Below are 13,701 nucleotides of genomic sequence, written 5' to 3'. Positions count from 1 at the left end.
CACTTCTCTCAGGTCAAAGTCGACTGTCTACAAGAGGTGGTCATCCTGGGCTTTCTAATGAAACCTACTCCCCGGGACCGCCAAGCCCTGACCAGCTCTGCCGGGTGTTGGCAGGAACCACTCAAAGAGCTGTCTCTGCTTTCTCCAGCTCTTTCCCTTGTTCTAATTCTTGGAGCAAAATCGAGGGTATTCCCACCATCGAAATGCTACTGAGACATCACAGAATATGACTGACGGTGAAGGAAAGAGCGTGGACAGAGGCTAACTCCTCGAACATTAGAGAAGAGAGGGAGACAGAAGAAAAGTGAGCAAGAGAAGAACATTGCAGAGGGAAGATGCAGCCGTGATGCCACTTGGCGGGCAGAGCTCCAGCTGAGAACGCCCGCTCTGTCGCCTGTGGCTTTGATAAAGAGACCGTTAGTGGAATCCAGCGTTTGGGGCCAAGTTTCCAGATCCAGCATTTCAGTGAGCTCCAGATGCGCTCTAACGGTTATTTTCATGCAAGGAAAGTGATTTGCGTCCGTTTTCTCAGAGCCATCTGAATTCTCGGCCGTGCGCATAAAATAGAGTAACATTTTATGCCTCCTTGCTGAGGAAACTCTCTCCCCACCTGTGCAGGGAAACTGATACCCTATGGGACTGTTTCCAGCAGCCTCTCAGAGCAGACTCACTTGGAGCCTGGCCATGTTTTTGGCGTTGGAGGGAAGACGGGATTTGGGATTCTGGCTTCGTTTCTCTTTTTCTCTGTGCTCATAAAATCGTCTATTCGACACTTTTTTGTTCATTCAGCAAAACTTCAGTGAACCCTGTGCCAAGCCCCAGGATGATGGTGATGCAGAGGGCCTTGTCCCCTCCCCTCCAGAGGCCCAGAGCCTGGTTATTGAGGCCAGAAAAGACAGGACTACAAAAAACCAAACCGGGCTTCCCTGGTGGCTCAGTGGTGAAGAATCTGCCTGCCAATCAAGGAGACACAGGTTCGATCCCTGGTCCAGGAAGATCCCACGTGCCATGACCACCGAGCCCGCATGCCACAGGCTCTAGCCTGGGCTCTGGCGCTCACGTGCCATGACCACGGAGCCTGTGTGCCGTGATTACTGAAGCCCGCATGCCCAGAGCCTGTGCTCGCAGCAAGAGAAGCCAACACAGTGAGAAACCCAAGCATGCAAAGGACAGCCCCCGCCTGCCACTGCAAGAGAAAAGCCCATGCAGCAGTGAAGACCCAGCACAGCCAGAAATACAATAAATTAATAAAATTAAAAAAAAAAAAAAAAAACAGAAGAGCAGTCAGCATCTGAAAATGAGAGCTGCTATGCAACTTTGAATCCGGCAGGCACAGCGATGCCAGACAGTCTCGTTTTCTCGAAAGACAGAACTGTGTGTTTTATGTGAAATCTTCCACTTTAAACACAGGGAACTAAGTTAGTCTTTTAAAAATACCATCTGTGCCGATACCTTACATACTGTTGTTGTTTAGTCACTAAACCGTGTCCGACTCTCTGTGACCCCATGGACTGTAGCCCACCAAGCTCCTCTGTCCACGGGATTTCCCAGACAAGAGCACTGGAGTGTGTGGCCTTTTCCTTCTCCAGGGGCTCTTCCTGACCCAAGGATCAAACGTGCATCTCCCACGTGGGCAGGCAGATCCTTTCCCACTCAGCTGCCAGTGCCTGACACCTTACATACACTGCTGCTAAGTCATTTCAGTTGTGTCTGACTCTGTGCGACCCCATAGACGGCAGCCCACCAGGCTCCCCTGTCCCTGGGATTCTCCAGGCAAGAACACTGGAGTGGGTTGCCATTTCCTTCTCCAATGCATGGAAGTGAAAAGTGAAAGTGAAGTCACTCAGTCATCCGACCCTCAGCGACCCCATGGACTGCAGCCCACCAGGCCCCTCTGTCCATGGGATTCTCCAGGCAGGAGCACTGGAGTGGGTGCCATTGCCTTCTCTGTTACATACACTATACGGCTCAAAACATGCTTCTGCATTTGCTGCCATTGGGTTGAAATATCATTATCATCTTTCAACCTGAAAATCAAGCATATCACTCTTAACTTAGAAACTCTTAGTTACTTGTGCTATTAGTAACTTAATAAATTTTAAAAGCTACATTTGCTCCTTTGAATATATTTATTAATATAAGTGAAATATAACAATTCAATTCCACAACTTTATTCTCGGTTGATAGTGTGTTCCATGATTTCAAATAGCTGCATTCTGTGGGTCGCAAAGAGTCGGACACGACTGAGCGACTGATCTGATCTGATCTTTAAATAAATGAATTCAGAGGAAAAAAAAATTTAATTTTCGCTTAGAAGAGCCCAGCAGCTAACCTGTAGATACTGGGGCCAGCAACTCCTGGGTTTAAACCTTGGCAGCACCATTTCAATCTGCGTGTCCAGGCTTCAAGCTCCTTACCTATAAAAATGGGATGGCAGTACCCACCGTCAGCGGAGCCAAGCTAAAGAGTCAAGATAAGATGTTAATACGTGTCTGGTGCTCGGCAGAGTTCCTGCACAAAGTCACTTCTCAGCGAATGTCGGGATCACCATTACCACCAGCAGGAGTAGCTCACAGCTACCTCTGGTTCATCCGAAAACTCAGCTCAGGCACAAACTTCTCCACAAAGATCATCTTATCCCTTGATGGAGACCACATTTCTAGCACCTGAAAACGTGCCTGCCAAGCTTTCAAAACCCGTTCTTTCTTACCATGCTCTGCTACACATTTAAGTGGGAAAGCTCTTCCTCTTTCTCACCGGTGTATCAGCTCAGTCTGCCCAGGCCAAAAGTTCAGCTACTGTTTCTATAAAATAATTATGGGTGCTACCTTGGTGGCTCAGTGATAAAGCCCCCTCCTGCCAACGCAGGAGACATGGGTTCGATCCCTGATCCAGGAAGATCCCCCGAGCCGAGGAGCAGCTACGCCCGGCTGTCACAGCTGTTGAGCTTGTGCCTAGAACCTGGGAGCTGCAACCACTGGAGCCCTGGTGCCCTAGAGACTGCGCTCTGCAAAGAAGCCCCCGCACCACACGCAGAGCCGCCCCACTCGCCGCAAGTAGAGACAAAGCCCGCGTGGCAACGGAGCCAGCAGAGCCAGAGGTGAATAACCTTTTAAAAATCATGTAGCTAGTTAAAAAAATTAATGTCAGAGAAAAACGTACAGTGAAATACTGATATCAAAGCCCCCTCCCAGACCCTCGAGTCACAGTCCCGCTCGCCAAAGGTAACCAACACAGCCCGGATGTTAGTCTCCCGCCGCAAGCTCACTCCCAGGGCTCACACAGCACATGTGAGGGTGAGGGTGAGAACGAGTGTGTCCACTCTGCCGCTGCCCTGCCTTCCTCCTCCGTGTGCCTCACACGCACAGGGTCACCACCCATGACTGCTCAGCGGCCGCACTGAGCTCCTGTTGACGCCCCACGGCGTGCCCAGGCTCCCGCTGGGGTGATGCTTCTGTTGCTCACACACCAGCTCCCAAGAGTGGGAGCCCCATCTTCTCTGATCACGTCCCCAGCACCTCGTGGACAGCAGGGCTCAGCGAACGTGGTCAACAGAGGGAAGTCAGGAAACAGGTGTGCCTCCCTCCAGCTGTGCCACGTCATCTGTGCTTCTGCTGGTGCGGTTTCAGAGCAAAGTCCTGGAAGTACTGTTGCTGACTAAAGAGGCGCCTGAAGTTCTCACGGTTTTGGCTGCGCCTCATGGCGTGTGGACCGTCCAGGACCGGTGACTGACCCTGTGACCCCTCCAGTGGACGCATGGAGTCTTAACCGCTGGGCCACCAGGGAGTCCCCGAATCCAATTCTGGTCAGTTTAATCCTGATCAGAGGGACAAAGTGCCCTCTGAAGGGACCAGAGCAAATTGAATCACAGGATTATACTGTTGCATGTTTTCAAGGGTTTAAATTCATAACTAATCTAAATCCAAGCTTCTTTTAAGATGCAAAAGATTTTTTCACTATTTATGTCCTCTATAAGATCTACTTTGCAAGCAGTATATTGGTGTTTGATAAAATATTTTTGAGCTATAATTAATATTACCAGGATATAAAAAGGATTTATTTTAGGAATGGAAAAAAGTTGATAACCACTTTAAGTAGTATGCTAAAAGAAATTTAAAAAGAAAAGAATCTGTACGTTAACCCAATTAACCAGAGTCTATAAACACAAAAAGAGGCAAAAACTGATTTTTTTTTGTGGCTAGAAGTATGGGGACAAAGTTGTGAAAAGGGTGTTCATACACATAAAAATCCCAGCAGGTAAGGGTCTTTTAGTCTGAGACGCAGTTAAGTTGATTCTATGCTTTCTTTGATGTCTTCTGTTTTTTTTTTTAATGTGAGGACTATAATTTTTTAAATGAGGCTGAATATAAGTTACTTTGGTTTGCAGAACTGTAACACAGTTCCACTTGAATTCTACAAATTCATTATCAAATTTTATTTGCAAACCCAAAGATGGAAATAAATCTATCAGTTAAACAAGCAAATGAAAAAAGAGGGAACACAGAAACAGCTGGGATTAAACTCGGAAGCCTGGGGGCACAGTCAGGGCTGCAGAGGAAGGGGGAGACGGGGCCTCAAAGTCACCCCCAGGGGAGGCCAAACCTACAGCCACACAGGGAGCCGCCAGATCGCCACCACTCGCCTAGAAGGAAATTCTAAAGATGACAGGCCGGGTCGAGGAATGAGGGACCTCCCACACACTGCCACTCCTTGCTCCAAAATTAGACTTTCACAGCACTGATCTCCAAGATGGCAAAAATAGCCAGCCGTTCAGGGAAGTCCCGAAGTGTCCCCACGGAGTCTTCCTGTCGCCGCTCCAGCGAGGCAGCTGCCGGCTCTCGAGCAAACAGCTCCGGCCGCCCCATCTCATCACCAGTCAGTCCTCCCCGAACCACCCACCCTCCTCCGTGCCATCCTTAGAGTGAATCAGAGCACGCCGGATTCACAAGCAGAGGGGGGAGAGTCATGAGAAACACGATGGCTCTCTGGTGCCGGAAATACCAAAAGAAAGCAGGTTTGCTGTAACAGTGATTTTTTAAGATGTACTCTAAGTTGATACGCATTTCTGAAAGGCACTCTGACATTCAGGGTAGCCTGAAAATGCTAAGACGGTGCGGCTATAAGAGAAACAGAAGGGCTTTAAAGCCCTCTGGAGAGTAAGGCATTGTGGCCGCAGGCAGACGTTGAAGAACCACACGAGCTCCCCTCTCACGCGGTCTGGGGGAATGGATGCGTGTGTGTGTGGCCGAGTCGCTCTGCTGCCCACCTGAGAGCATCACAACGTTGCTAATCGGCTAGACTCCAATACCAAACAAGAATCTAAAAAGGAACCACACAGAAGATCCCGCATTCCTGGCTCCAGCAGCAATGAGCTCCGTGGCTGCAGGCAAGTGACCTCACCACTGCGAGCATCTGTTGTCTCATCTATGGCATCTGGACAGATTCCTTCCGGGTCAAGGGTCATGAATAATCCTCCCTTGAATGACAAGACCTGTGGGATCACGGGCTTCACCTGTCGATTGCCACTATATATAGGGCACATAGCAGCGGGCTGTTGCTGTTGCTGTGGTTGCTAAGTCGTGTCTGGCTCTTTATGGATCCCAAGGCCTGTGGACCACTAGGCTCCTCTGTCCATGGGATTTTCCAGGAAGTAATACCAGAGTGGGTGGCTATCTCCTTGTCCAGGGAACTTCCCGACCCAGGGATCAAACCTATGTCGCCTACATTGGCAGGCGGATTCTCTACCACAGAGCCACCATGGAAGCCCCAAAGCAGATAACCCCCTCAGTAAACATCATGCATGAACAAATGAATGAGAATGAATGACTAAACCTACCTCACCGAGACTCTATCCTGATTACAGAGAAAAGGTCAGTAAAGTGTCCAGCTTGACAAGTGGTACGGCTGCTGTTACTACAGAGCCTGGCATTTAGCAGATGCTTCATAAATGGTGGCTCAGAGGTTAAAGCGTCTGCCTGCAATGTGGCAGACCTGGGTTCGATCCCTGGGTCGGGAAGATGCTCTGGAGAAGGAAATAGCAACCCACTCCAGTATTCTGGCCTGGAGAACCCCATGGACAGAGGAGCCTGGTAGACTGCAGTCCATGAGGTCGCAAAAAGTCGGACACGACTGAGCGACTTCACTTTCTTTCTTTCTTTCATAAATAAATAGTATTAGCAAAACACCACAAAGCAGGGAACACTAAATAGATGTTATTCCAGAAGTCGGCATGCTGTGGACACAGACAGTAAGTTCAGTTCAGTTCAGTCTCTCAGTCGTGTCCAACTCTTTGCAACCCCATGAATCACAGCACGCCAGGACTCCCTGTCCATCACCAACTCCCAGAGTTCACTCAGACTCAACGTCCATCGAGTCAGTGATGCCATCCAGCCATCTCATCCTCTGTCGTCCCCTTCTCCTCCTGCGCCCAATCCCTCCCAGCATCAGGGTCTTTTCCAATGAGTCAGCTCTTCTCATCAGGTGGCCAAAGTACTGGAGTTGCAGCTTCAACATCAGTCCTTCCAATGAACACTCAGGACTGATCTCCTTTATGAGGGACTGGTTGGATCTCCTTGCAGTCCAAGGGACTCTCAAGAGTCTTCTCCAACACCACAGTTCAAAAGCATCAATTCTTGGGCGCTCAGCCTTCTTCACAGTCCAACTCTCACATCCATACATGACCGCTGGAAAAACCATAGCCTTGACTAGATGGACCTTTGTTGGCAAAGTAATGTCTCTGCTTTTTAATATGCTGTCTAGGTTGGTCATAACTTTCCTTCCAAGGAGTAAGCATCTTTTAATTTCATGGCTGCAATCACCATCTGCAGTGATTTTGGAGCCCCCAAAAATAAAGTCAGCCACTGTTTCCACTGTTTCCCCGTCTATTTGCCATGAAGTGATGGGACCGGATGCCATGATCTTCGTTTTCTGAATGTTGAGCTTTAAACCAACTTTTTCACTCCCCACTTTCACTTTCATCAAGAGGCTCTTTAGTTCCTCTTCACTTTCTGCCATCAGGGTGGTGTCATCTCCATATCTGAGGTTACTGACATTTCTCCCAGTAATCTTGATTCTAACTTGTGCTTCTTCCAGCCCAGCGTTTCTCATGATGTACTCTGCATATAAGTTAAATAAGCAGGGTGACAATATACAGCCTTGACGTACTCCTTTTCCTATTTGGAACCAGTATGTTGTTCCATGTCCAGTTCTAACTGTTGCTTCCTGACCTGCATACAGATTTCTCAAGAGGCAGGTCAGGTGGTCTGGTATTCACATCTCTTTCAGAATTTTCCAGTTTATTGTGATCCACACAGTCAAAAGCTTTGGCATAGTCAATAAAGCAGAAGTAGATATTTTTCTGGAACTCTCTTGCTTTTTCAATGATACAGCAGATGTTCACGATTTGATCTCTGGTTCCTCTGCCTTTTCTAAAACCAGCTTGAACATCTGGAAGTTCATGGTTCACGTATTGCTGAAGCCTGGCTTGGAGAATTTTGAGCATTACTTTACTAGCGTGTAAGATGAGTACAATTGTGCGGTAGTTTGAGCATTCTTTGGCACTGCCTTTCTTTGGGATTGGAATGAAAACTGATCTTTTCCAGTCCTGTGACCACTGCTGAGTTCTCCAAATTTGCTGGCATATTGAGTGCAGCACTTTCACAGCATAATCTTTTAGGATTTGAAATAGCTCAACTGGAATTCTATCACCTCCACTAGCTTTGTTTGTAGTGATGCTTTCTAAGGCCCACTTGACCACATTCCAGGATGTCTGGCTCTAGGTCAGTGATCACACCATCGTGATTATCTGGGTTGTGAAGATCGTTTTTGTACAGTTCTTCTGTGTATTCTTGCCACCTCTTCTTAATATCTTCTGCTTCTGTTAGGTCCCTACCATTTCTGTCCTTTATTGAACCCATCTTTGCATGAAATGTTCCCTTGGTATCTCTAATTTTATTGAAGAGATCTCTAGTCTTTCCCATTCTATTGTTTTCCTCTATTTCTTTGCATTGATTGCTGAGGAAGGCTTTCTTATCTCTCCTTGCTATTCTTTGGAACTCTTCATTCAAATGGGTATATCTTTCCTTTTCTCCTTTGCTTTTCACTTCCCGTCTTTTCACAGCTGCTTGTAAGGCCTCCTCAGACAGTCATTTCGCTTTTTTGCATTTCTTTTTCTTGGGGATGGTCTTGATCCCTGTCTCCTGTACAATGTTACAAACCTCCATCCATAGTTCATCTGGCACTCTGTCTATCAGATCTAGTCCCTTAAATCTATTTGTCACTTCCACTGTGTAATCGTAAGGGATTTGATTTAGGTCATACTTGAATAGTCTAGTGGTTTTCCCTACTTTCTTCAATTTAAGTCTGAATTTGGCCATAAGGAGTTCATGATCTGAGCCGCAGTCAGCTCCCAGTCTTGTTTTTGTTGACTGTGTAGAGGTTCTCCGTCTTTGGCTGCAAAGAACATCATCAGTCTGGTTTCAGTGTCGACCCTCTGGTGACGTCCGTGTGGAGTCAGTAAGGGGCCCCCAGTCTCCCCTCCACGTGTGCACACTCTTGTGGGGTCCCCTCCCTTGACCTTTGGAAGCACTTGTGACTCACTTCCAACCAACAGCCTATGATGGGGTGATGGGTGTCACGACCACGACGGGGACACAGAGGATCGTGGCCCTCGTTGTGAAGGAATGTCTTTTTTGCTAGCTTTGATGAAACAAGTGGGAAGATGGCAAGAAACGGAGGGCGGCCTTTGGGAGCTAGGGTGGCCATCATCCACCAGCCAGCAGGAAACCAGGGCCCTTAAATCCTCAGCCCCAGGGAATTAACTTGCACCGATAACCACTGTGAGCTTGTGAGTGGGTCCCGCCCCCATCTAAGCTTCTGCGGCCCCCACCTTGTGGCGCCAGGCCGGGTTTCGTGGAGGACACTCTCCCCGTGGACGGGGGAGGGTGATCGCGGGGTACCACATCTACTGTGCACGTTGCTGCTGTTATCATTGCATCCGCTCCACCGCAGAGCAGCCGGCATGAGATCCCGCAGGTTGGGGGCCCCTGGCCTAGCGCAGAGCAGCCTTGTGAGAATCTGAAGCTGAGGCCCACCTGAGCCACGTCAACACGCCTGACCCACGGCGACCATGACGCCATAAATGTGTGCTGTTTTGGGGCGCAGAGTTTGTGGCTTTGTCACCCAGCAACAGAAAGTGGACACATGTGGTGATACAGGGAGGACTTCAACTGGCCACAGCGCTGGGAGCAAATGCACAGAGAAGGGCCACCTGCCGGGGACCAGGGGGAGGGCGGGGACCTCAGAGAACTGAAAACCCCCTGCCACCCAAAGTGGGGCATCTCCGATGGTGGCCACGTGGGCTGTGAGAGCTGCATGACCTTTTCCCTTTTCAGGATGATACATAAATCTGAGTTTTATGTGAAACATCTTAACTTTTAAGTGTCAGCCATTAATTTGGAATTTTTTGAATGGCTGTGAGCAGATCTCATGAAGGGCAAAGAAAACATGACTGATGTTGAGAAAAAGCGTGAAGTGGGGGTTGTCCCAGCACACCTGCTCCAAATCTGAGCCCTGCTACTTCCAAGCTGGGGCACTGGGCCTCTGATCCAAGGGTCATCGTGATGGTCAGAAAGTACACACAAAGCCCACACACTACTGTCTGTTACAGAGCAGAGACACAGCACTTTTTCATCATTATAACACTATAATGGTAATTATTCTAATTGTAATTCTTGGGCTCCAAAACCACTGCAGACAGTGAATGCAGCCATGAAATTAAAAGACACTTACTCTTTGAAAGTAAAGCTATGACAAACCTAGACAGCGTATTAAAAAGCAGAAACATCATTTTGGCAACAAAGGTCCATATAGTCAAAACTCTAGTCTTTCCAGTAGTCTTGTATGGGATGTGAGAGTTGGACTATAAAGAAAGCTGAGCGCAGAAGAATTGATGCTTTTGAACTGTGGTTTTGGAGAAGACTCTTGAGAGTCCCTTGGACAGCAAGGAGAATCAACCAATCAATCCTAAAGGAAATCAACCCTGGATTGAATATTCATTGGAAGGACTAATGCTGAAGCTGAAGCTCCAACACATTGGCCACCTGATGTGGAGAACTGACTCACTGGAAAAGACCCTGATGCTGGGAAAGATGGAGGGCAAGAGGAGAAAGGAGCAAAAGAGGATGAGATGGTTGGATGGTATCACTGACTCAATGGACATGAGTTTGAGCAAACTCCAGAAGATGGGCAAGGACAGGGAAGCCTGGCCTGCTGCAGTCATGGGCTGCAAAGAGCTGGACACACTAAACATCAGTGACTATAACTGTAACTAATACAATTGTAATTGTATAAAATTGCATACATTATTATAATTTTAATAATTGCATTACAATTGTAACTAATACAATCGTAATTGTATTAGCTACCTCTGGCTATTGCAACAACTTGGGATTAAAATAACACAGACATATCCCTATATGGATCTAGAGGCTGGAAGTCCGAAACAAGATTCACTGCGGTAAACTCGCAGTGTCTGCTGTCCTGGTCACTTTGGAGGTTCCAGAGGAGTGTCCATTGCCTTCCCTATCTAATTTCTAGAGGTCACGACGACCTTTGGGTCCCAGCTCCTCTGTCTCCATAACCATCAGGGCAGACTCTTCAAACATCTCTCTGTGCCTCGGCTGTCACGGCCACGTCACTTTGGTCCGACTCCGACTCCTCTTGTTTCCTTCTTATGGGGACCTTGTGATGATACCAGGCCCACTGGAATAAGCCTGCACAGTCTCCCCATCTCAGGAGCTTGAGCTGAATCACAACTGCAAAGTCCCTTTTGCCACAGAAGATAACGCTCAAAGGCTCTAGGGATTAAGATGTGGAAGATCCTCAGGGAGTCATCATTCAGACTATCACAGTAATAATAGTAATGATAATAAAATAAAAGTAATCATTATTATCTGACTCACATGTCTCTTCTTTATGACTTCTGGGATTCAGGGTCCTAAGTCTGATTCAAACCATTCACACAAGGCTGCAATTTCAAACTGTCATGGGCGAAGCATTCTGTCTTGGGAGTTTCGCAACAGCAGCAGCAAGCTGTCCCTTAGCCTTAGGTTAGGGCTGCCTGGCGAGCTTAGCCTCGCCGTCTTTCTCCATTTGTGACCTTGACTATCTCAGAGACGCCAGCCAGTAGGGGCATAGTGGCAATTCCTACTCAAAATATACCCAATCTGTGGCCCCTGTCCCAGTGACCAGAAAATGCAAGACTAACTGAAGTGTTACCGTATCATCTCGTTTCATTTTAGCACAGTATCTCTTTTCTCCCCTAATCAGAGATCGATTCAAGGATGATTTTTAAGCATTCTGCAATCCCCAGTTTTAACTCCCTTGAGATTCGGATCCCATTTTGAAGTTTACTCACTTCCATTTAAAACAGGATGTTTTTACTTTTAAAATCACATTCATTTCATAGAGCTTGTTAAGCATACAGCAAATTAAGAGCAGACAACATTATATTACAGTTAAATTTGCAAAGGGATAATCTGAACGAATTACTCATATTCCTGATTAATTTTTAGTGCAAGTAATGAGGCAGTTATAAATGGAAACACATGTGAGTGCAGAACTTCCCTTTCAAGTACAGACAGATTTATGCTAATTGATGGCTTTACAAAAAGGTAATCTTAAAAAAAAACCTTCTTCAGACATTTAAAGGCATCTTGAGTAGCTCAGTTTTACTGCAGTGACACCTTGCCCTGTAAGTTCAAAATGACTTGAATTCTTCCTTCTTTTCTTTTTCTTCCTTCTTCCTTTTTCTTTCTATCCATCCACCCATGCATTTATCCACCTCTACTGCAATATCCAAAACTGGGAAGAATATGGAAAATGGATGCCAAGACTCTATTAGTTCAGAAGGAACATTTCTACATGGTTGAAGGGGAAATCAGAAGAATATTTCATGATATGTGAAAATCAAGTGAAATTTGAATTTCATTGTCCATTAATATAAGTTTCCCTCGGAACACAGCCATGTCCATTTGAATCCACGTGACCTATGCTCGCACTTGCTCTCCAACGGCAAAGCTAAAGAGCTGCAGCAGAGACCATCTTCATCCAGAAAGCCTGAAATATTACTGTCTCAGCCTGTATTAAAGATTTGCTGATCCTAGCTCTAAAATCCCACAGCACGGCACGCATAAGTCATTTGGGAATAATCCCTGGCTGCTTTGGGACAGATCGTATTACTGGCATGCTTTTCCCCTCTTTAAATCCAACCGCCCCACATGGTTAAATCACAGACTTTTCAAATTGCCCTAACCTTGCTATGCCAACCTAGTTCCTTTTGGTTCTGCAGATTTATTTCCCAGATGTGACTCTCTATTCATGTGTTTGCAGTCACAATTCATGAGTTGCATTATTTAACTGTTGCACATTCATTTCAGATTTTGTAAATTTACTGTTCCTAAAGAAGAAACTCACGACTCACAATTTCCCATACGAGGCACAGTCCCTGGTGTCTCTGCACACTAATGACTGTGAAGGTTTACCCCTAGAGAAGCAAACGCATGCTGTGGGCAGAATGAAGTCTTACAAATAGCTTTTCTTTGTCCTACAAAGTATTACTGATTTTTGTTGTTGGTTTTAGCTGGAATTAACTTCCAACACTTATAAACTGGAAGATACTATACAGACTCAAAGTCTTGATTTACCTGGAAAAAGAAAAATCAAGAACTCTCCTACACAGAAACCATGATCTCATGTCAACAGCTGTCTGGTCGTGAGTTTTTGATATTTGACCCGTTTCCTCTCAGCTCTCTTCTCTCACTTACATTTTTTCTCTGACCACTGCTGACCTTTGAAATTACAACTTCTGTTACACTTGTAAGTATATATGGGCTTCCCTGATAGCTCAGTTGGTAAAGAATCTGCCTGCAACGCAGGAGACCTGGGTTTCATCCCTGGGTTGGGAAGATCCCCTGGAGAAGGGAACGGTTACCCACTCCAGTGTTCTGGCCTAGAGAATTCCACAGACTGTATAGACCATGGGGTCGCAAAGAGTCGGACACAACTGATCGACTTTCACTTTCAGAGGTAGATAACCCATGGAGTTGTGTCTATAGATGTCCATACATACGCTAAATGGATTTATATATATATATATATACACACACACACACACACACACACACACATACATACATATACAGACTGCAATGGACTGAATATTGTGTCCCCAACCCCAACTGTTATGTTCAAACCTTAGCCCCCAAGTGATGTTATTAGACAGTCAGACATATGGCAGGGGCCAGGTCATGAGGGCAGAGCCCCCATGAACGGTATTAGCGTTCTTACAAGAGAGAACCCAGAGAGATCCCTCACCCCTTTTGCCATTTGCGACACAGTAAAAAGACAGCCAGTTACAAACCAGGAAGTGTCCCCCTAGAATCCGCCGGCACCCTGATCTCAGACTTCTCAGTCTCAAAGTGAGAACAAAATATACTTGCTTTTTATAACTCACTCAGTGGACAGCATTCTGCCGCAGGAATGCACTGATTAAGCACACACATTACAAGGGAGGCAAGCAGATGACAAGCGGGCTGATGCTTCTTCTGCTCCCAAGTGACTTTCTGGAGCTTTCCAAGGATGCATGTCATCCGAGTAACACACTGCTGAGTATAGGAGGAAAGCATCTGCCCCCCAAAATAC

At 46.7% G+C, this 13,701-nt stretch overlaps 1 protein-coding gene across 3 annotated transcripts in view; it reads right to left on the bottom strand.

The window, feature by feature from the left end:
- The window catches only part of DOK5 (docking protein 5), a 153,007-nt gene that overhangs the window by 23,774 nt on the left and 115,532 nt on the right, over positions 1–13,701 (bottom strand). The gene's annotated exons all lie outside the window — the stretch shown is intronic.

The sequence above is a fragment of the Bubalus kerabau genome, chromosome 13 (assembly GCF_029407905.1).
Source record: "Bubalus kerabau isolate K-KA32 ecotype Philippines breed swamp buffalo chromosome 13, PCC_UOA_SB_1v2, whole genome shotgun sequence".
In the NCBI taxonomy this organism is placed as follows: domain Eukaryota; kingdom Metazoa; phylum Chordata; class Mammalia; order Artiodactyla; family Bovidae; genus Bubalus; species Bubalus kerabau.
This window is presented reverse-complemented; position numbering and strand designations above follow the sequence as displayed.